The sequence below is a fragment of the Cyprinodon tularosa genome, unplaced genomic scaffold (assembly GCF_016077235.1).
Source record: "Cyprinodon tularosa strain WSP-4 unplaced genomic scaffold, ASM1607723v1 ctg644, whole genome shotgun sequence".
Taxonomy (NCBI): domain Eukaryota; kingdom Metazoa; phylum Chordata; class Actinopteri; order Cyprinodontiformes; family Cyprinodontidae; genus Cyprinodon; species Cyprinodon tularosa.
Genome location: NW_024039390.1, coordinates 337129 through 360999, shown reverse-complemented (window position 1 = coordinate 360999; position 23871 = coordinate 337129). Strand labels below are relative to the sequence as shown.

Below are 23871 nucleotides of genomic sequence, written 5' to 3'. Positions count from 1 at the left end.
TTAATACATTAGATGGAACTGCACACTTAATACGATAGTTTATTGGAGATAAAACTTATAAGAGATGTCTTGTTGACGCTGCCATCTTTGAAGGACTGGTAATGCCGGGTGGTGATGAAGGCAACACAACATAGCCTTCAGTTTGGTTTGGCCTAAGTGCAGCAGTGCTCACCTGAGCAACCTGTGGCCTTTTATTAGCAGATTGTTCACACCTGTGTAAATCTACACCCACAACAGGAAGTCAACAAGAACATCAACAATAAGATTCGACAACCCCAATTGTCCTTATGTTGACATAAAACATTTACATTTCATTGCTTTACATACAAAAAACAAAACATGTAAATTTGTCCATTCTCATTTTAGTTACAGGTTGTGTCAAAATATCAGCCACCATTTCTGTTGTTGGACAGTACAAGAGAGTTATTTTTCTATCACTGAGTGCTGCCTGAATAAAGTGATATCGAATGTCAATGTGTTTGCATCTTTGACGATACACCGGACTTTTAGAAAGAGCAATTGCACCTTGATTTTCCTCAAAAACGGTCACAGGCGCATATCCACATCCAAAGTCCTTTCCATTCATTAGATTCAAAAGATAAATACTTTTCTGTGCAGCAGCAGCCAAAGCAATATATTCAGCATCACATGTAGATAAAGAAACTGTGGATTGCTTCTTGGATTTTCAGGAAATAATAGGTCCATTTTCAGATAGACTAAAACAGTAACCAGTGATACTTCGTCTGTCATTCTGGTCTCCTGCCCAGTCTGCATCACAGTATGCCACAAGTTTAAGATTTAGATCACTTTTCTTGAAGCATAATTCCTGATTTAGTGTACGTTTCAGATACCTCAATACATGCTTTACTGCAACCCAGTGTTGTTGTTTTGGTTCCGACAAGTATTGCGACAACTTACTGACAATAAAACTCAAGTCTGGCCTAGTGCTCATCATTACATAGATCAAACTTCCCACTACTTCACGATACTTTTTATGATCAGCAGGTTGTCCTTCACTGTCAAACTTCATTTTATTTTCACATGGGGTTGACCTTGGTTTGCAGTTAGACATGTCAAACCTCTCCAAGATTTTCATGATGTATCTTTTCTGTTCCATTTTTACTTGACCGTGATCCTGTGTAAAATCAATTCCTAGAAAATGTTTAAGTTTTCCAAGATCTTTTATTTTAAACTGAGCAGCCAACATTTTCTTTACAATTTTGAGTATTAAGTAATACTAGTAGTAATAAGGTCATCAACCCAAATAATCAAGATCACTCTCTCATGTTCATTTTCTTTACTGTAAACACGATAGTCAGCAGGGTTCTGCACAAAGTCATTTTCAACAAGAAAATCATCTAACATTTTATTCCAGTTTCTTCCTGACTGTTTCAGACCATAAAGTGACTTATTAAGCTTACACTGCATGAAAAGTGGGATTTTCGTCAATATGCGGCACTGTAGATTGTCGTGGAACTTCAGGTTAACGGCAGTTTACGGTAATTTACCGAAAACTCCCGTAAATTGTCAGAAATTGACGTGGGCTTTCTTAGGCAGTCTTCCCCCCATGCCTCCCCCCCATGGAATTCTAGGGGAGGCTTTAACATGTAAATGAAAATGCTGTGTGCTATACAAATGCAAATCAGGGTTTCAGGGGGGGTTTTACTCCAAGTGACATTTTTCTAAAAGGTAAGAAAATCTCTGATACAAAGAGATCAGGCTCAGTATAGCCTCTTACATTTTAGCTTGAATTGATTTATTTAATTAAAGTATAGAGACCAAAACAGATCTTTAGCTGACAGAGCAATACATTTAGAGCAGTAATTATTTTAAAAAAAATTGCATTTAAGATAAAAAATAAAATGTTGTCTGTCAATATGCTCAATTCACAATTACTTAAGTGGAAAAGTTTCAAGAAATGAGTCTGAGATGATTCACTTTATAACATGGCGCATTATCCTGCTGGAAGTAGCCATCAGAAGATTGGTACACTGTGGTCATAAGGACATAAGGTCACCAACAATGCTGAGGTAGGCTGCCTCATTTATTTGATGCTAAATTGGTATTAAGTGGCCCAAAGTGTGGCAATAAATATCCCCCAAATAGATGGTACAAATAGATCAGGCTCAGTATGACCTAATTATAGACTCTTACATTTTAGCTTGAATTGATTTATTTAATTAAAGTACACTAGATTACTGTGTATGCCATTAGCAATGGCAAATGTTATGTAAAAAAATACACAATATAATTTATTTCAAAAATTATTTTTAATCAGAATCAGTTGGTAAAATGTGCATTCCTTGCACAGTGCTCCTTGGGATTTTTAAAGCTTGGGAAATCTTTTTGTTTCCAAATCCAGCTTTAAACTTCTCCACAACAGTGTCTCGGACCTGTCTGATGTGTTCCTTGTTCTTCATGATGCTCTCTGCACTTTAAACAGACCTCTGAGGCGATCACAGAGCAGGTGCATTTATCGGGAGACTTGATTACACACAGGTGGATTCTATTTAGTATCATTTAGGTCGACATTGGATCATTCAGAGATCCTCACTGAACTTCTGGGGAGAGTTTGCTGCACTGAAAGTAAAAGGGGCCGATTCATTTTGCACACCCCACTCTTCAGTTTTTTATTTGTTAAAAAAGTTAAAAAATATCCAATATATTTAATTACACTTCATGATTGGGTAAAACTAGTTGTTGATTCTTCACTAAAAAATGTTTATGTTCGATGCCTGAAATGTGGCAAGAGTTTGAGATTTTCAAGAGAGCAGAGAGAGATATTCTTGCAGGGCAAACTGTAACTGGGCTGATATCTAAGGAGAGCTCTGACAGGGTTTCACTTGCCAATAACGTACATTTATAACTTAAGTTTTAGTGGTTGTAGAAGTAATAGAAAACACAGATCTGGGAACTGGAATTCTAGCAGCACTCCTACATTCTTCTCTACATTTTCTCTCTGTTGTCCTTACTTTCACAGTAAATGGTATCGGCATCTCAGATATGTTAGATTTGTTTACCAAGCTTTCCTGTCTGACCCTTCAAAACAATCTACCATCAACAGCATTGTGTTGTAGAAGCTTTTATGCAAGAGCCTTTTTTTGGGAGTTTTTACAGCACATTTTGGAGTTTTTACGGCACTAGTGTCTCGTTTTTTGGCAGTAGGCTGGCAGGAAAGGGGGTATGAGAGAGGGAGAGACATGCGGCCAAGGATTCGAACCCGGGTCATCCATGTCGAGGACTAAGGAATCTTTCTGTACATGGGTTTTGTGCGTTAAACACTGGGCAACCAAAGCACGCCCTTATGCAACAAACTTTTAAACAATTTTCCCAACATTTATGGAGAACAGCAAAGTTGCTCTTTTGTAGTTTTTATTATTTTCACCTATAAACATAGAAAAAGTCAGCAGCCTTTTGAAATGTTCTGTAGTATGGTATAAATCAAGATTCTCCAGAACATATCTCCAAAGCCTGCTATTTTCTGTAACACAAGTTGTGCTACCCACAGTAATTGCTGATAAAAAGTCTAAAGACTGTTTTAGAATTGCAATATTTCTTTATGCTATTACTAGTTTTAAATCTGTGGTAAACCATTGTTTTACAGCAACTCCTCTCTCACATATACAATATTGCATGTTCTAATATGTTTCCTTCAAGACTGTTTAGGACAGGAAGCTAACAAAAGTTAAATGACCATAAACTCAATGTAAACCCCTAGCTATTATTATTTTATGTTTATTTTATTTATTTGTTTATTTATTTATATGTTTGTTTCCCTTGTTTTATTTTTATTTAGTTTTTACATTCTATGTCTCATTTTTTTAAAGCTACAGTGTGTAATAATTACAGGGATATAAAGTCAGAAATTTAATATATTGTACATAACTATGTTATTTATCATCACCTATGAGCTCAGCCTTTTAACCATAATATTTGCGTTGCCTTAGAATTCGTTATTTATAATTACATAGGAGCGGGTCTCGCAGCCATGGAGGCAGACATCTTTGCGCTACGGCAGCGCAGAGCCAAAAAACTAGCGATTGCGAGATCGCCCATTACGCTCGAAAATAACTACGGCAAGTTGAGAGAGATGAACTGAGACGGTACTGAACAGTAGATGGCAGTATTATGCCTGAGAAGCGTTTAGTCTACCTGAAACCAAAGAAGAAGAAGAAGCAGGTATACTGCGCCTCAGTAACAAGAAAGGTGAACAAGGCGGCAGGCGTGAGTGACTTTGCAAACTGTTTGGCCAAACATCAGACGAATGGAGGATCATGCCTACTCTGTATCACAACGAAAAGCGGCGGACACCGAACCCCCGTCATCTAAGAAGCGGAAACACGACGAGAATAAACGCAAGCGTGAGAAGAAACGGCAAAAAACACCGATCAACATTGGCACGGCATTTACACGATGGAAGTCACTGATGGAGGAAAAAGGATATATACCTCGGTTACTTCTCTCCGGCTATTTTGGAGATCTTCAAGCCTTTCCTCCTCTGCTCTCACCCCGCTGGCACCTCTCCCTCGCCTGGCCCTAGCTGCACGCCCACCCCGGCCTCTCTGCCCTCTTCCTCGCCCTCTTCCTCTCCCTCTTCCTTGCCTTGTAACCCCTGTGCCACAAACAAGACTTGGACTCTGTAAACGGGGAATATATATTCTTCCAGCGAACACAATCTCGCTGTTAAACTAATGACTACAATTACTTCGTCTGTTTATATCACCATGCAAAGCAGCTCACCAAAACGTCACAACGACGTAGAAAAAATAACGGGTATATTTATTATCTTAAGTCTACATGAAATCTATACCCTACACAGACTAATGAAATACTATCTGTAAAATTATCTATGTAAACAAACCTCATCACTTGAGAAGGTAGGTGATTCCGACGTCGTGGAAGACATTTTGTCCTGTAACGCTCGCCGTACTGTTGGGGGGGAGAAGCGGTGGGGGGGAGACGTTCATGTTGCTGCAGTCTGCAGTCTGACCGCTAGATGTCGCTGAAAATTACACACTGTAGCTTTAAGTTGTAATGTCACCAACTGCTGTGTATCTTTGTTTGATGTTTGAATTACTCTGTATTGTTACACGGAATTGCCAATAAAGCAAAAAAAAACAACAAAAAAAACATGATAGACGCAGCTGTTCTCGCGAGTCCTTCCGTATAACAATGACCTCGTATGTGATTGGAGGAGCTATACTCAGAAGAACTTTATCTCCAGTTCCTTTGTTTGGATTTTGCTGGTACGTGACCCATGGCTGGACGACGTCCCCCGTTCAACCCGCCTTCAACTCCTCTTGGACGCGATGGCGACTCTGCAGTCGAACAACTGTGCAGGAGAGACGAACACAAAGAAGAGAAGCTAGCGGTAAATATATGTTCGATTACTGCTAGCTAAGCTAAAAGTTAAAGCTACGGCTAATAGTAGCCTTGCAAGAACAAGCTTTATTAAAGTGTATTTTTTGTGATTCACAGGAAGCAGTACGCCGTCTTCACAACTCAGAGACAAATTGCAGGCGCTATGAACCGGAGCAAGGGTAAGAGTTAAAGAATATGCTTTCATTCTGCGGTAAAAGGAAATGGATACGGATGGATACCGATCATAACTGTACATTTTGTTTTCACAGACTAATCTCGCCTCATACCACTCTCATTTAATTGTTTTCCAGATGCCTGTAAGCTAGGGTGACCAAACGTCCATATTTCCCGGGACATATCCGTATTTCACGTCCTGTCCCGGGCGTCCCGGGTTTTTTTTAGAAAGTGAGGAAATGTCCTGATTTCACTGCGCACGACGCTCCGTGTGACGTAATCCCTGAGCCGCGTCAGTGCGGGCAGCCCTGCTCTTAATCAGAGGCTCTGTCAGAAAACCTAGGCACATCCTCCAAGGACGCAGTCTACCTAGACTGGATCCTTCGAAGTCCTGAAAATAAGGAGGCCGGAAGAGTTTTGGCTGTAAATTCGAACAGGTCCACCCTTCGGCGGGTTTTACCGCTGTATGCTCTGTTGCTTAGCAACCGTGAAAGTTGACACACAAAGCAAGAAAAGAATGAATACCGAGGTTTTCAAAACTGTTTGTTTATTTATTTATTTTTTTAAAAGTTAAAGTGAACAAAGACTACACTCACAAGAATCCAGAGTGGAATAAAGGTTCCAACCACCGGGAGCAGGAACAAATAAAATCAAATGTAATGATAGAAACCTTAGTCAGTTAAATAACATGCTGCTGTCATTCTGCACATCTCTGATGCTGCTGCTATTTTCAAATATCCATTACTGGAAAAATGTTCATAGCTGCATATTGGTTATTTATTCTCCAGTTTTATATTGTTAAAACACTTTACAGAATTGTATTGTTCATATTTTAACTCTTCCCTATTATGTTATTCTTATACATTTTTCTAAGGTCCTCATTTGTGCAACCATTTTCAATAATCTTTCTGCTGCTGTAAATTTGCCCATTGTGGGACAATAAAGGGATTTTCTATTCTATTCTATAAAAGGGGTAGAAATATATAAGTAAATCTAAACAATGTATCTACAAAATATATCTGCAAAATCTCTAATATTCAACAACAAAAAATACTTAGTTAAGCATATTGTGCAAAACAACAATAAAAAAATGAAACTCCTATCAGGTTTATAGTCCCCACTCTGCAGATCTATTAGAATCTGTCCTTAAATTACAGCCAAACCCATTTACACAGTAACAGATAAAAACCTTCAGATAAACCAAACATTACCGCCACATATCTGACTCTATAACCATTAAAACAACTATTTTCATTTATTTCAGACGGAACTATTCACAGAGTTGTATTATATTAAACTGAACTTCCAATTTTCACCACTGTTGTGCGCCAAGTAACATTTCCTCATTCCCCCCGCCCCCCCGCTCCAAGGTGTCCTGGTTTTCCCAAATGAAAATATGGTCACCCTATGTAAGACGTATTATGAGACGGTATGCAGGAGCTTCAGATATACGCAGCCAGAGAACACGTTGCGCGCGGAAGCTGCCAAGCATTCAGAAAAGAGAGTAAGACTTTATTTCGTGACTATTTTTCAGGTGCATTGATAGATGTGTTGTGTCCATACGCAGTGCGCTGATTCATTGTTGTTGTTTTTTTCACTGCTGCTGGAATCGAGGCAGAGTGTGCTAGCTCATGAGGAAGTGGAACTCTGGAAGTCCGCCACCGTCGACCTCATGTCTGACGAAGAAGATGGCGTCGTTGGCGGATGGATTGTACGGCCGCCGTCATTTCGTAGGCTAGATCTCTCTGAACTCTGTGTTAAGCTGCAGTCCCAGTTAGAGGCGACGCCGAAGTACAGGGCCACGCACAGTAGGCGTCTGCACATCGGACCTGCCTCGGAGGGAATGCTGCCAGTTACCTCCAACCCCGAGGAGGCAAACGGACCGTTCACGGAGTTGTAATTTTTGGATACGCATGTGTGGACAGATCCTCGCGTTGTATATAGTTGTGTTTGTCTTAATAGAGCTCTTTCTTTGCATAAACAGCTTCCTGGCAAATGTTCATTTCCTGTATAAATTCATTCATGTCTTGATGGTAGCCTAATAATTGTGTAGTAGTGTAGGATAACATAAATACACAGCATATGAATGAATAAATATATGAATGAATAAATATATGAATAAATAAATAAACAAATAAATATTTATATATATATATATATTTACATATATATTTATGTAAATATATATGTAAATATATATATATGCCAACCAATCACGAGCGATTTTACTTGTTTAAAAAGAAGTGGTTCCGTCCAATACTCAGTAAGAAAATTAAAGCCTGGCGTGGCCACGTGTGGTTTTGCTGCCAATCACGAGCGATTTTACTTGTTTGAGAATAGTGGTTTCAGCCAATACTGAGTAAGTTATTCAAGCCAGACCTGGCCAGCCGCGCGGGTTTACTGCATTCATATGCTAATTAGGGCCATTAGTACAGCTGATCGCTCTCCACATACGTCAGAGTCCGTTTCCGACAATTTGTGGCACGACAAACGGCGACAAGCATGGGTTGCAAATTGTCGGAAACTGACGAAAATCAGGGAGATCTGCGGGAGTTTACGGGGACGAAAATCTCACTTTTCATGCAGTGAATGGGCTGCCATTCAGCTGCCATTCAGCTGGGAAGGGCCATTTTGAATTGCAGCTACTGTAAAAGCTATGAATTGAAAGTGACTGAGATGTGTTTTATTAACACCATAGTTTGAGATTGCTGCTTTCAGTGACTTGAATTAGACTTTCTTAAGTTGCTGAATTTCAAAAATAAGCTGTAGTTCTTCTGTTCCGTTGGTAATCTCTCCTATTGCACTTGCATGCATCACTAAACAGAACAGAAGGGCTTGTCTGGGATTTGAACCCAGGACCTCTTGCACCCGAAGCAAGAATCATACCCCTAGACCAACAAGCCCTTGGGCAAACTCTCAGTTAGGTGGGATTTCAAGCCCAATGGCGTTAACAGTGACTTGAATTAGACTTTCTTAAGTTGCTGAATTTTAAAACTAAGCTGTACACTCACCGGCCACTTTATTAGGTACACCTGTCCAACTGCTCGTTAACACTTAATTTTTAAGCAGCTAATCACATGGCGGCAACTCAGTGCATTTAGGCATGTAGACATGGTCAAGACAATCTCCTGCAGTTCAAACCGAGCATCAGTATGGGGAAGAAAGGTGATTTGAGTGACTTTGAACGTGGCATGATTGTTGGTGCCAAAAGGGCTGGTCTGAGTATTTCAGAAACTGCTGATCTACTGGGATTTTCACGCACAACCATCTCTAGGATTTACAGAGAATGGTCCGAAAAAGAAAAAACATCCAGTGAGCGGCAGTTCTGTGGGCAGAAATGCCTTGTTGAGGCCAGAGGTCAGAGGAGAATGGCCAGACTGGTTCGAGCTGATAGAAGGGCAACAGTGACTCAAATAACCACCCGTTACAACCAAGGTGGGCAGAAGAGCATCTCTGAACGCACAGTACGTCGAACTTTGAGGCAGATGGGCTACAGCAGCAGAAGACCACACCGGGTGCCACTCCTTTCAGCTAAGAACAGGAAACTGAGGCTACAATTTGCACAAGCTCATCGAAATTGGACAATGGAAGATTGGAAAAACGTTGCCTTGTCTGATGAGTCTCGATTTCTGTCATGGTGTTTGTATTTTCTTGGCACTCTTTGGGCCCCTTGGTACCAATTGAGCATCGTTGCAACGCCACAGAGTATTGTTGCTGACCATGTCCATGCCTTTATGACCACAATGTACCCAACTTCTGATGGCTACTTTCAGCAGGATAATGCGCCATGTCATAAAGCTGGAATCATCTCAGACTGGTTTCTTGAACATGACAATGAGTTCACTGTACTCAAATGGCCTCCACAGTCACCAGATCTCAATCCAATAGAGCATCTTTGGGATGTGGTGGAACGGGAGATTCGCATCATGGATGTGCAGCCGACAAATCTGCGGCAACTGTGTGATGCCATCATGTCAATATGGACCAAACTCCCTGAGGAATGCTTCCAGCACCTTGTTGAATCTATGCGACGAGGGCCACTTTATTCGGGTACCTAATAAAGTGGCCGGTGAGTGTAGTTCTTGTGTTTAGTTGTTAATCTGTCCTGTTGCCCTTTCATTCATGGTCAGACAGAACAGAAGGGCTCTCACACCCAAAATAAGAATCACACCCCTAGACCAACAAGCCCTTGGTCAGCCCTCAGTTAGGTGGCGTTTCGAGCCCCACGGCGTTAACAGAAATTGCTCTTTCCTACAGCCTTTGAACAATGGCTGCTACTTTTAGACAAATCAAACTTTTGTTGCTTCCAGGGGCTCGTTATACTAGAATTGTGTTTCAGCGCCTTGTGATGAGTGTTACCTGGATAGAAATCCAGGAGAAATCCTTGTGTAACCCGGGTGTAAATCCCAGTGATTTTTCATTTACATGTTTAGATAATGGAGAAAGATTCCAGTGATCATTCTGTGTGTTTTTTTCACTTCCATCCCCTCATTGCTACACAACCAATTGCTGTTGAGTATCAGGGTCACATGTGCAACAGCCTATCAGTTAGGTATATTAGTTGGAGTGGGGAAGTATGAAAGACTATGGCATGTTGGGAGAAGCAGAGCTGCAGGAGCGAACTACTTAGCCGAGATGACATGAAAAAAAGCTGTTTGTGTAACATACAACTATGGAATTGGTGAGTGTTTCTCCTGTGTGGCTTAATTTTAGCTCATTGATGTCTTTGTTTGTTGTCTAAAATATAGAAATTTCTGGATTTTAGGTTTAATTGTTTTTATTTAGGAAAAGGATTTTTTTTCACTGTTTCAGGTTTTAAACGGTTTCTTCGTCGGCAGATGACCTCCCCCGCCTTGGAAAAAACTTGTTCAAACCGCACTGATGATGCAGGTGAATAGAGGAACTTCAGTGCCATACAGTACAAGTGGGGATGCACATGTTTCTGTGTATGCCAATACACCAATGGATCTTCATGTCTCCTTAGGTTCTTTTCAGCAAGGTATCGCTCCACTTCAACAATGGCATCTGCTGTGGCATTGGAGCTATGCCTCTTCTGGTCCACTGTAGTATCTAAAAAGAGACCACAGTTCACCTATAAATAAAAACAAAAGATCATTACAGATAATACACAACTCCAAGAGCTGAAATACAGTAGTACAAATGTCACAAGAAAATGTCAAAATATATAAAAACTCACAAGATCTGCTAGCGCCTTCTCCTGCATCTCCTGATTCCTGCAGCTGGACTCCTTCATTGCTTGCAATCAGTGTAGAACATTCTGCTTTCAGCCGCCTTACCGCCTCTTGTGCTTTGCTTTGACTGAGAAAACCAAGAGTTTTGAACCTAGGGTCCAGCAATGTGGCCATTGTTATGACACTTAATGATTCAATATTTGTGATTTGTTATTTGACACGCCTCAATAGGTTTTCAGACAGAAGTCTTGCAACATCATTTTTGATATTTGCCATCTTTGTAAGCACTGCATGGTGCAGCATGTTCATTAAAGGTATAACCTTGGATATTGACACTCTTCTCTTTAGAGAGCTCTGAAGTTGCTTGGAAAAATGGGAAAAACACGGGTAAGGATTCCTCAATTATCTCATAATCCTGAGAAGTCAAAGGGATTATATCAGTTTTGAGTGTTGTGAGGGCTGCGGCCACAGGTTCTTTTTGTTGAAACAGACGTTCCAACATAAGGTAAGTGCTGTTCCAGTGTGTGTCCACATTGATTATGAGATTTTGTGATTGTCTTCCCATCTGTATTTGAGTCCCTTCTAGTCTTTCTTTACCTGTGGTGCTTGAGTGGAAATATGCCACAATTCTTTTAGCCTTTGCACGGATGTCACAGAGGTCAGGGATCTGGTCAAATGATTTTCGGACTAATAAATTAAGTCCATGAGCAATGCAGATGGAGTGCCTGATCTTTAATGCCTTAGCACATGCAATCATGTTAGCAGCTGCATCAGTCACCAGACAGTTCACCTTTTCAGTAATTCCCCACTCCGCCATGTGATTATGCACTACCCTGGCCAGATTGTCAGATGTGTCAGTGGAAGGGAAATTCTCCACTCCAATTAATACAATGCTCAGTTTGTCATTGGGATCAATAAAGTGGCATGTTATGGCCAGGTATGCCTCCATATTCATGGACGTCCACATATCTGCTGTCAGGCTGACGGCAGTCACCTTTTGGATGTCTTCTTTGGCCTTTTCTTTTGTTTTGTAGAATTTATCTTCCACCATCTTTTTTAATGCCTAAAATAAAAAGCAAAATTATTCATTTTAATAACTGAAATGATTTCAAATTACCACCTTAGCTGTTATTGTTTACACATATAAACCTTTCTAGTAGGAAGAACATAGGTTGGATCCAGCAAATGAATGAGCTCTCTGAAGCCCTCATCCTCCACTACTGAAAAAGGTTGGGAATCCTTTACAATCAGATTTGCCACAGCCTCATCTAGCACCTGCTTCCTGGAACCTGCAAGACGCATAAATATAAAACAATTTAAATGACACAATAATATACTGATAGATATAAATATGAATGAAATAATTTACAAAACATAAGACAATGTCATACTCTGGCTGGTGTCTCCTGTGTCTGAAGTGTGCTTATTTTCATGCATGGCCCTGTAATGCCTAATCATTGATGATGTGTTGTTGTTGTAGACCAACACCCTGTCACACAGCAAACATTTCACCTGAAATAAAATGATGTGGAAGTTAACACAACGTTGCTATTAATGAGGGAAATGTAGTCAGATCTTGGGTAAACATTATACACACCTTATTGTGATATGTCATCTCATAATACTCCCACATATGAGAGGTTTTTCTCTTTTTTGACGGCTCCATTTCAACCACTGCTGATGAAAACTGTTCTGCTGATACCAAACCACCTACTACAACCCACGAAGCAACAGGATTCATTGCGCTTTTATTTTGAAAACCGACACGCAAAATGAAGCAGTCACGTGACCAATGCAATGCGAGGCCTCGTTTGTTGCCAGTCACGTGGTTTTCAGCAAGACAACACAGGCCTCGAAGCGGGGCTTCATTGACAAGCCTCGAATCCTGGCTTCAGATAGCCCATCACTACTTTGAAGAACCCTATGTGGACAATGAGGTGCCTTAAATATTTATTAAACACTTGTTTGTATTAGTTGTTTTTACATTTCATGTTGACTAATTTATATACCGCATATTTATTGGATTTTTCATGAATGTAATTTAAATGAAACTTTATATTTATTGAATATGCATATTGATTGAAAATTATTGTTTGGAATTATCTGTAGTGCAAAGAGTACCACTTACTGAATTTGTGTGCACACTAGAATGTTTTGATTATATATATATTGAGAAAATGGTCCTGTTTTATTATTCAGGCCAGGTGTTGATGGCGAGCTGAAGGGTGGATTCAGAGTAAAGACAACATGCAAGAGTGGCTGGAGGTTTGAGGCAAATGGGCTGCCATTCAGCTGGCATTTGAGCTGGAAGGGCCATTTTAAATTGCAGCTACTGTAAAGGCTATGAAATGAAAGCGACTGAGATGTGTTATATTCCCACCATAGTTTGAGATTGCTGACTAATTCAAGTCACTGAACGCATTAGACTTTCTCAAGATTAGACTTTCTAAAGTTGCTGAATTTTAAAAGTTCAGCTATATTTCTTCTGTTTTGTGATAATCTCTCCTGTTGCACTTGCATGCATCACCAAACAGAACAGCTTGTCTGGGATTTGAACCCAGGACCTCTTGCACCCGAAGCAAGAATCATACCCCTAGACCAACAAGCCCTTTGTGAAATCTCAGCTAGGGTGCAGTTTCAAGCCCAACGGCGTTAACAGAAATTGCTCTTTCCTACAGCCTTCGAAGAATGTCTGCTACTTCTAGACAAATATAAACTTTTGTTGCTTCCAGGGGCTTGTTACACTAGAATTATGTTTCAGCGCCTTGTGGTGGGTCTTACCTGGATAGAAATCCAGGAGAAATCCTTGGTTATATTTTCAAGCAAATTTGTTAAATTCTTTCAAAAAGTGGGATGTCTTGGTTTTGTCTTAGCCTTGACATTTGTTGAATTTATATTCCATTCTTAAACACACATGCCAAGACACAAAGTAGTAGCCATTCAAAATTTCCCCACTTACCTTAATGGACCCTTGGTTGGTCCTTCTCTGGTCCCCTACAATTAATTTATAAACATCAATATTTGTACTAAAAAAATCTTTCTGTCCATCATTTGGTGACATTAACGCCTGAAGAGAAGAGTTATCACCTGGTCATACCCTGTAATTCAGTGAAAGGGTGGATTCAGAGTAAAGACAACATGCAAGAGTGGCTGGGGGTTTGAGGCAAATGGGCTGCCATTCAGCTGGCATTTGACCTGGAAGGGCCATTTTGAATTGCAGCTACTGCAAAGGCTGTGAAATGAAAGTGACTGAGATGTGTTATATTCCCACCATAGTTTGAGATTGCTGACTAATTCAAGTCACTGAACGCATTAGACTTTCTCAAGATTAGACTTTCTAAAGTTGCTGAACTTTAAAAATCAGCTATAATTCTTCTGTTTAGTTGTTAATCTTTCCTGTTGCACTTGCATGCATCACCAAACAGAACAGAAGGGCTTGTCCGGGATTTGATCCCGGGACCTCTTTCCAATCATTTCAGCCTTTGACCCCCAAAAATGATAACATATTTAATTATATATAATATCAATAATATAACTACTTTATATATATATTCATACATACAAAGTCAAGTTATAGCATCAGATACGTTTATTTTGGAAAAATGCATTTAATTATTTAATATTAATCAATTACGTAATATTACATGCACTTGTTTAATGAGACATTAACCATTATCTATTTTATAATGTGTTTTGGCTCTCCATAATTGCTCGTTGAGGACATCTGCATTAGAGTTTAATTAAGAATAAGAGAATCAAAAGGATTTAAGCTTAGATACCAAATATGATGCATGTTAGGGGAGGACCAAGCACGGCTTTTCAGCTGTCAACATGTAGGTGAAAGGATGATTATTTGGCAATGAGGCAAAAAAAAAAGATTATATATATATATATATATATATATATATAAAGAGTGAATTTTGTTCCATTATTGTGTCTAGCAGAAGTTACACTTTGAAAAGATCCTTGCACAAAGAAAGCCTTTTAGAGATATTGTTGGGTTAATTAATTGAACATAAGTTATTCTACTTTAATCATATTACTTTAATCATATTATACTTACACATTTTGTTATCTCTATCTTACTCATATTACAAAGAGTGTTAAAACATTTAGTTTTGTTTGCTGTGTCATTAATGTTTTTTAAGTCTGTGCAGGAGGGATGTTGACTGCGACTGCTGTTAACAGATGTCGTTAAGGGTGTGGAGGAGAATGGAGAACTGTGCAACTAGATAAGGAGAGGGGTTCTCCTTATCCTCTGATGTTGTATGATGTTGTACGAAAATTCTGGTTTCAACTGGGTTCTGTTCCCTCCCCCTTTAGCGGTTGAAACCACATTGTAATCAGGGCGTTTCTTCAATAAAGGGCTTGGAGAGCAGATACTGCTTCAGAGTGGGTTTGAAGTTGTAACTGAATGCAGTTTCTGATCCCCTCTCCTTGCAAGTAAAATATACTAAATTCTCTGTGTCATTCTTTGTGCAGGTTGCTGAATAAGGTGTTTGGTGTTTAAACCTAACATTAATTGGTCCTTCGAGCCGGATTGCAAGATACCCGACGACCCCCAGCAGGTGAGTGAGATCCAGATAAGCCTGCGGCCGCAGCAAAGAGACCCTTTACGGGACTGGTCTCTCCCTTACAAGCTGGGGTCCGACGGTTGAAGCATTTCGAGGACGCAGAGAATTGTGAGTAGTTTTTCTTTTAATAAGGAGTGAGTGAATTATTGGAAGAAAAATATATAAAATATAAAAAATTTATAAAAATATAATAATATAAAAAAAAAGAAAAAAAGATCGAAGTGAAGGGCGTGGGGTCACGAGATTCCCCTTTTGAAGTCCTCTCAGCGTGGGGTCACGAGATTCCCCTTTGCAAACAGTTTAAACCTCGTGAAGGACGGCGGTGTCCTCTATCTTAAATAGTTAAATTCCGCATGGGGTAACGAGGTCCCCCTTTTGTACTAAAACCCTGACAATTCTAGACTCTATCAGGTAAAATAGAAATTTTAAAACAGTTAAAGTCCGCGGGAGGGCAGGCTCCCCTAGTTTGTAAGGGCAGGCTCCCCGAGTTGTAAACTAGTTAAATTCTGCATAGGATGGCGGCGTCCTCTGTGTTTAAAATAAGTAAACAGAAATAAAGTAAAAGTTAACTGCGCAGTGAGTGTGTGTGTGTGTGTGTGTGTGCGTGTGTAAGGAAATATAGATATCACTAGATATCTGTATTTCATACCAAAAAGACAAGGGTTAAATGGTGAGCTTTTGTGGATGTTTGTAGACAAGAAAACTCCACCTGTAAAGGTTGAAGTGAGTTTTACCACAAAAAGTCGTTGATCACCATCTTGTCTGAAGCCCCAGTGTTTAGAACACGACAGGTGTTGAAAACCCACTGGGCCCAAATTTAGTTCAAAATGGGAAAGGGGCAAAGTAAAGAAAAACAGAAGTTATTAGAGAAACTCCAGTGCAAAGATTGGAAAGCAGTCGAAAATGATGACCCATTGGCGGTAGAGCCATTGTGTCACTGGATAAAAAACTACGGTTTTAATGGTAAATTGAGCACCGCAAACATTAAAGAATTGCAACAAAAAATAAAAACAAAAAGCAAAAATAAAGACACTTTGATGGCAAAAGAAGGTTACATGCAAACCATGGTCTGGATGAAATTGGCAGGACAGAGAGAAGAGGGAGAGTGCAGAGCTAACAGAGAAAGGGAGGAGAGACAAAGAAAAGCAGTAGAAGGAATTCCCTCTCCAAAGAAGGATGTGGAAGAATGTGTAATTCAAGAATGGGTAAATCGTCACCACATAGAGATGAGTGGTGCAACACTCCAAAAGTATATAAACCACGCCCTGCATGCAGAGAAAGTCATAAAAAGTAAAAAGAATCACAATAAAGAATCCACTGTGTTTTATCAGGAGGAAGAGGACACTGTGTTTTATCAGCAGTCCAGAGGTAGGGGCCGAGGCCGTGGAAAGGGAAGAGATTTTGGATCACGCTCAACTGATAATTCCAGAGCGTGTTGGTCATGTGGAAAAAAAGGCCACATAGCTAGACACTGTCAAAGTAAACCACAAAAGCAGGAAGCTCAGCATGACTAGATGATCAACCATTTTCTATTAGAGAGATAGAGGGTGAAAATATGGATGTCTTAAACCTAGAAGATTTTTTTTTTAAAGAAATGTTATAGACCAGAAATAGTTCTGATGGTCCAGGGCACTCCTGTTAAATTTTGTGTGATACAGGAGCCTGCAGAACCACAATAAAAGAACCCATACCCTTGCACATACCCATCGTAAAGATGATTTACCTGTAGGTCCATATTCAGCATTATTACAGCAAGCACAAGCAGCTGCACAAGCAGCTTTACAGCAAGACCCAAATGAACTTGGTGCTGCTGCTGCTTCTGCTTCAGCCCCAGTCTTGCCAGCTCCTAAAGTTGAGAATCTACCGGCTTATTCTCCTATGCCCAGCACCTCCACAAGGGTTACCCATTCTGGGGGACCTGTGGGGGCTTGGTCAAAAGATATGGGGGGAGGCTTAATCTCCCCACAGCCAGCCCCTGAACCCAAACCTGAAATTGAGTGTTTCCTTTAATTGAGCTGCCAAATCCTTTGGCGGGTCAGGGGCCAGCTGAAAATCCATTTTTTCCTGTCATGATGGTCTATAGGCAGGGGCGGATTTAGGAAATTTGGGGCCCTGGGCATGGATGGGCAGGGGGCCCCCCCTGACAAGAAAACCTATAAAACAGTCCTATTCTACAGATAGAGAAATGTTAATAGAATAGACATTCATTATTTGTTCTAGGTTTTGTCCCTGTGTTCTTGTCCTTTTTTCCTCTCTATTTATCAGCCTTCTGATGGCATTTTAGCCAAAGCATTTTTATCAAAAACATAATTAATATGCATAAATAAGGATTAGTTGTATTAACTATACATGTGAATAGCACCCCAACAGTTTTCCTGTGTGACAGTGGTGCATGCAGAACAACTGTTAAACAACAAATTCCAGGTGCTGGCCAAGGACCTGAGACTGTCATAGTCCGATTAGCTCAAGGTCATTTAAAGGCTGTGCAGGAGATCCAGCTTGTGTGGTTGAGAGACCCTGAAGGACTCTCCTGCCGGCTGTCTGCACTGACTTTACCTGAATGTCCAGTTAACCTCTTAGGCAGGGATGCTCTATGCTTTGCTTAGACAGAGGCTGGGCATCCCATCCCTGGTAGGGACACTATTGGTCTGGTGTCATTGGTACTATGCATTATGCATGCCTTTCTTTTTTTATGCTTGATATGAGCATCAGTACTGATGAGAGGAATTCATTGTTTAAAGAAAAAAGGAGCATTTTGCTACATTAATAAACATTTTTAAGCACTACACTAACTAGATGCTGTTTATCAATGTTGGAGTATCACCGGCTCTGATGAATGTGGAATTAGGACTGTTTTCCACTTTGTAAATGATTTTATTTGAACAACTGAGACAGACGGTAAATACAGTACTTTCTTCTAAATATATAGAATCGTGCAGAGTTAAACCCCACTCTTATATTTTTACCTACTATGCTTCATTAAAAATAATAACTTCACTATGAAAGTTGAACATCTGGGCTGTAGTTACTCTGTGTTGCCCATCTCATGTATTTTATCTGTGGCTGAAAACATGAATCATATTCATTGTTTATTTACATATTCGTAAACAAATTTAGTGATTCATCATTAAATGGAGTATAGAGACTCTAACACATAATATACATGTAAAATCTGGCTTTCTCCGACAGAGTAACCCACTTGGATCAGTAATCATACCAAAACTGTAAAATAAATTTATAAACATTTTGCAAATACGATATAAAATGTTTTTGTCTGTCAATAACTTCTGTCCGGAGCTCTTCAGGAGGAAATGTTTTGGTTTCACCTGGTTTAATGTCATTAGTAATCTTCTTTACAGAACTTTTGGCTAACCAATTAATCGAAAGAATTAACGATAGACTGATCGATTTACGAAATAATTGTTAGTTGCTGTCCTAATTTCATCGTAACATTGCATTAAACATAACATTTCTTATTAAATACATGTGAAGTGGGGATGACATTCAACGAAACAAACATGTTAATCAGCCAAACTATCATAAAATCCATGATGGCCCCTATATGTGACCAGAACATAAACCAATCCTTCCAAATAAAAAAATTTCTTTGAATGAGCTGCTATATTGAGTCATGATTTCACTCATGTCTCAAACGGGGGGATTGTAGGATTGATTGAGCATTGAGCATCATTATACAGCATATGGATTTATATTTTATGCAAAAAACTTTTGTAAAGCATGTCTAATATGTGCTAAACATAATCTTCAAGGAAATTTAAGACCTAAAAAAGGTGCTTTCCCTAAACCTATTTATCCTTTCAATTCTGTTTGGTTATAATAGATTTGTTTTCTAAATGGATTGCAAGAAAGTGATAGTTAGATCAGATGAGTAATAAGTAAAATCACTTTCTTAATTATTCTGTGGAACCTTACCATACTGCTTAGCACTCTAGTAATTCTACTGTGGTACCTGTTATAGAATACGCATTTGGTCTCCTTCATCGACCTTCAGAGGAAGTCCATCGTACAAAGGGGGTTGTATTTTTAGTATACAACCGTCTCAAACTGGTGATGATTGTACACAACTCTGCCGAGAGGTCATAGGAAGTAGACCACTGTGTAAAAGATTACCCATAGGAAACTTTTTGAAGTTTGAACCTAGATGATGTTGCAACTTTTCATATTAGTTTTGTTTTTAGCTCTCACTCAGGGCAAGGATTCTTGTTGCCCCCATGAGCCAGCTATTTGTAAAAGGGACGTCTATCTCTGCTATAACTCTACTAGAGTAATCAGTGTAGTGACTATTCCTTTTCAAACATTCTCGCAAAGATTTAAAATTGACCCGGGAGATTGGCGAGGTTATGATTTCTACCTATATCCCCGTGTAGTTCAAAGAACTCAAAAGAGTTGGGGAGTTTTCAGAACCACTGGACAGTGGAAAAAAGGATCATATGGATGGACATCTTTAGCTAAGAAATGGATGAGTAGAATATCAGGGTTCACTGTTAACCATGCCTCCAAAGTTTTCACTATGACAATAAACTCCACAGCAGAACCCCTTGAGAAGGAAGGCTGTTCTTCCTCATTTCTATGTGCACGGTCTAGTGAAACCGATCCATGTTGGACATTGTATCTGTGCTCTGCAAATGTTACACAAGAAGGAGATGAGATACAAGGGATTCTTACTTCTGCCCAAGGTGAACAGATAAAAATTCAAAATATTAATGACCCGCTTAAAACAGATGAATTGTTTCAAGTCACCACTGGAATCTCTGGGCAAACTAACAACTGGCTTTTAATGGCAGAACAAGCAGCTAAAACAGTGTCTAATGATTGTCTTGTGTGTATGGGAGCCAGACCGCTGTTACGTGTGGTTCCTGCCACCATAACTCCTCAATGTCTTCTAAATATAATGAATTATACAGTTCCAACTGATAATTGCACCTATTGGGATAAGATCTATCCCCTGACCACAGATGAGAAGAAAAAACCAATCTTTTTGAAGAAAGTGGCTGTGGCAAATTTCACCTGTGTAAACAGGACCGGAGTGGGCCCAAAATTGGGTACACTAAATGAAAAACAATATGCAAGCATTTTACTGGTATCCACCTTTTTTAAACCTCAATCCCGCAGTGACATCTGGTGGTGGTGTGGAGATGACAGATTGTTTGACAGACTTCCATGCAACACCACTGGATTGTGTGCTGCAGTCACCTTGATTTTACCTGTTTCTATTACTTCACTCACAATGGATGAATTGTTAACGACTGTAAACAGTATTTTACCTCACACATGGCATACTAGAAGAAGGAGGGCATCTGAAAATGCGTGGAGTCCAGATGACCCTACTTATATTGACAGTATTGGAGTACCCAGAGGTGTTCCAGATGAGTATAAACTAGTGAATCAAGTTACTGCAGGATTTGAATCTTTCTTATGCTGGTGGTGTACTATAAATAAAAATGTAGACAGGATCAACTACATCCATTATAACGTCCAGAGGCTGGGAAATAAAACAGAACAAGGCTTCTCCGCCGTCCATGAACAATTGTCAGCTACCTCTCTGATGGCTTTCCAGAACCGTATTGCTGTTGACATGTTGTTAGCTGAAAAAGGTGGTGTGTGCTCTATTTTTGGAGATCAGTGTTGCACCTTTATTCCCAACAACACTGCTGCAGATGGCAGCCTCACAAAGGCCCTTGAAGGCCTTCGCTCTCTTAACAGCAAAATGAAAGACCATTCTGGAGTTGACACAAAAATGTGGGATGGATCTGGAGACATTTTTGGTAAATACAAACAACTGGTACTTTCTATTTTGATGTCTGTAGCTATATTTGCCGCCATCCTGACCTTATGTGGATGTTGTTGTATTCCATGTATTAGATTGCTGCTAAATAGACTAATTACCACTGCAATACAACCCATTAAAACAGAAATGTATGCCCTTATGTCCACTGAGGAACACCTATCGGATGATGAAGACAGCGAAGAGGATGAATTCTCTTTACACTTTCCTGACTTTTATCCTAATCCCAACGACAATAACCCACCAGTTTAAAGTACCTCTGAGTGTACCCTTTACAGCTAAAAAAAGAAAAAAGAATGATTTCTTAGTTGAAAATCTGAAAAGAAGTAACTATTGAATGATAAAATAAATAGCTTAAAGTGAATAAACAGGAGGGAAATGTTGGGTTAATTAATTGAACATAAGTTATTCTACTTTAATCATATTACTTTAATCATATTATACTTACACATTTTGTTATCTCTATCTTACTCATATTACAAAGAGTGTTAAAACATTTAGTTTTGTTTGCTGTGTCATTAATGTTTTTTAAGTCTGTGCAGGAGGGATGTTGACTGCGACTGCTGTTAACAGATGTCGTTAAGGGTGTGGAGGAGAATGGAGAACTGTGCAACTAGATAAGGAGAGGGGTTCTCCTTATCCTCTGATGTTGTATGATGTTGTACGAAAATTCTGGTTTCAACTGGGTTCTGTTCCCTCCCCCTTTAGCGGTTGAAACCACATTGTAATCAGGGCGTTTCTTCAATAAAGGGCTTGGAGAGCAGATACTGCTTCAGAGTGGGTTTGAAGTTGTAACTGAATGCAGTTTCTGATCCCCTCTCCTTGCAAGTAAAATATACTAAATTCTCTGTGTCATTCTTTGTGCAGGTTGCTGAATAAGGTGTTTGGTGTTTAAACCTAACAGATATGTTGCCGTTTTCTCAGATTTCATTCTTTCCATTTTTTCTTCACATTTCTGTTTTACAGATTGAGTTTAAAAAAATGCATTCTATTCAAATAGTGTTTTCCAGATAGCTTTCTTTTTAAGCCAAATACAAATGCACTGAATATGTATTTACGTCCAGCAAAGCGGCAGAAATGCATATTCGCTCTTCACCACAGAAGAAAACGCAATTCGGATGAAAAAACAACAAAAAAAAACTCAAAAATATATGTGAAAATAAATTTGGATAAAGACAATTTAGAAGATTTGGAAAGAAAACAAACTCTGAAAACAGCAGGACTTTTTTAAAGTTGCATTTTCTTAAAACTTCCATTTGCATTCATTATATTTGTACCGGTATTCTTTATTTGCAACAGAAAAAACAAATTCTATTAAAAAAAACGTAAGATTGAGATAATGAACAGCACAAAGTCACAGTTTAGAACTGACAATTTATTTAAACTGAATAGCATATGCGTACAAAGTGTCTACAAAGCTAGAAAATATCTAACATACTTTTAGCCATATGAGGGGAATAAAAGTTACAAAGCAAAGATCAGACCCTGTGAAACTCCAATTCACACACACATATTACTAGTTTCTGGCTTCATTTTTTTTCTTCTAAATGTTCTCTCTTCTTCACAAAATAGGATAAACATCAGGATATCAAAGATATACACAACATCTGTAATAAAGGTTATTGTTACTTTCATACAAAGCACCTTCTGGAAAGCCTCAGTGAACGTTCAGGCGTGCTGCATGTCCACAGGAGCGAAAAGTTTCAAGGCCATTTTGGAGCTGATTTACAGACAGGATCTCTGCCAAACATGGTTCAGGATAGGAGATAAATGCCTCAATTACACACACAAGACAACATTAAGCACACAGGCTGAGCTCTACTCCAGCCACACCTTCAGGCATGGAGTTTGCACACTGAGTTACCTTTTAATGCCAACAGGATGAGAAGGTATTCAAAAGAGAACATTTATCTGACTGCAAACAGACCTTTTTCTAACAACTCACAGTTTATAGAGATCTATTTCCTGCAGTTTTAACACAGGCTGCCAGCTTAGATGTTAGGATGTGTCCAGATTATTTGCTGCTCCCATGACATCATTACTTTGCTGTATTTTGTGCCTCATTGTTACAGTCTTTGGTAAGCAGGTGGTATCCGATGTCCAAACAGCATCAGCGGCTTCGAGGCGGCCTGCTAGGTTAACACTCACATGCTGCATGTTGATACTGGGGTAGAGACTCTTTAAGCCTGTCTGCAAACAAATTAGTGCAGCGTGAGACAAAACTCTGTCGGTCGGTCATAAATTCAGAGGTCTTAAGGTTAACAGAGATGGATTTGAACCAGAAAAAGGTCAGATTGGCCGTCGATCAGGAAATGTTTCAGAATGGAGGCATCTGCTACACTGCATGACGCCTTATGGACACCTCTAACCATCGCAGCTGGCAGAAAAATCATAGGAGCAACCATTTCTGCTTTATTGGGGTTTTTTTGCTTTCTGATTTTTAAATTTTTCGACACTTTTGGGCCTCATTTTATGACTGCACCTATTTTCATCTTTAGTTTCAGGTGATTCAACATTAACTCAGTAGAAAAAATCTTAAGCTGAAAAAAAAAAAAAAAAAAACACTTGCCAAAGGACTGCAAGGAATTTTTAACACTGGGAAGCGAAGGAAGCAGCCTTCGCTGAAACTATCCATGACTCCCACTGGTGGTTTTAGACAAATGCATTTTCCTAACAGCTAAGCAGCTGAACCTCTACCTAATATACAAGCATTAAAATATTTAATGTTTAAAAATCCTTTTGAGTTTTGCAACATTAGAGAGAT

General features: G+C 39.4%; 2 non-coding genes across 2 annotated transcripts; both read right to left on the bottom strand.

The window, feature by feature from the left end:
- Positions 1 to 8366: 8366 nt before the first annotated feature.
- Positions 8367 to 8438, bottom strand: trnap-cgg. Its single transcript has one exon. It is a non-coding gene; the product is annotated as a tRNA-Pro (tRNA).
- Positions 8439 to 13263: 4825 nt separating this feature from the next.
- On the bottom strand, positions 13264 to 13335 carry trnap-cgg. The gene has a single exon. It is a non-coding gene; the product is annotated as a tRNA-Pro (tRNA).
- Between the last annotated feature and the right edge of the window lie 10536 nt (positions 13336 to 23871).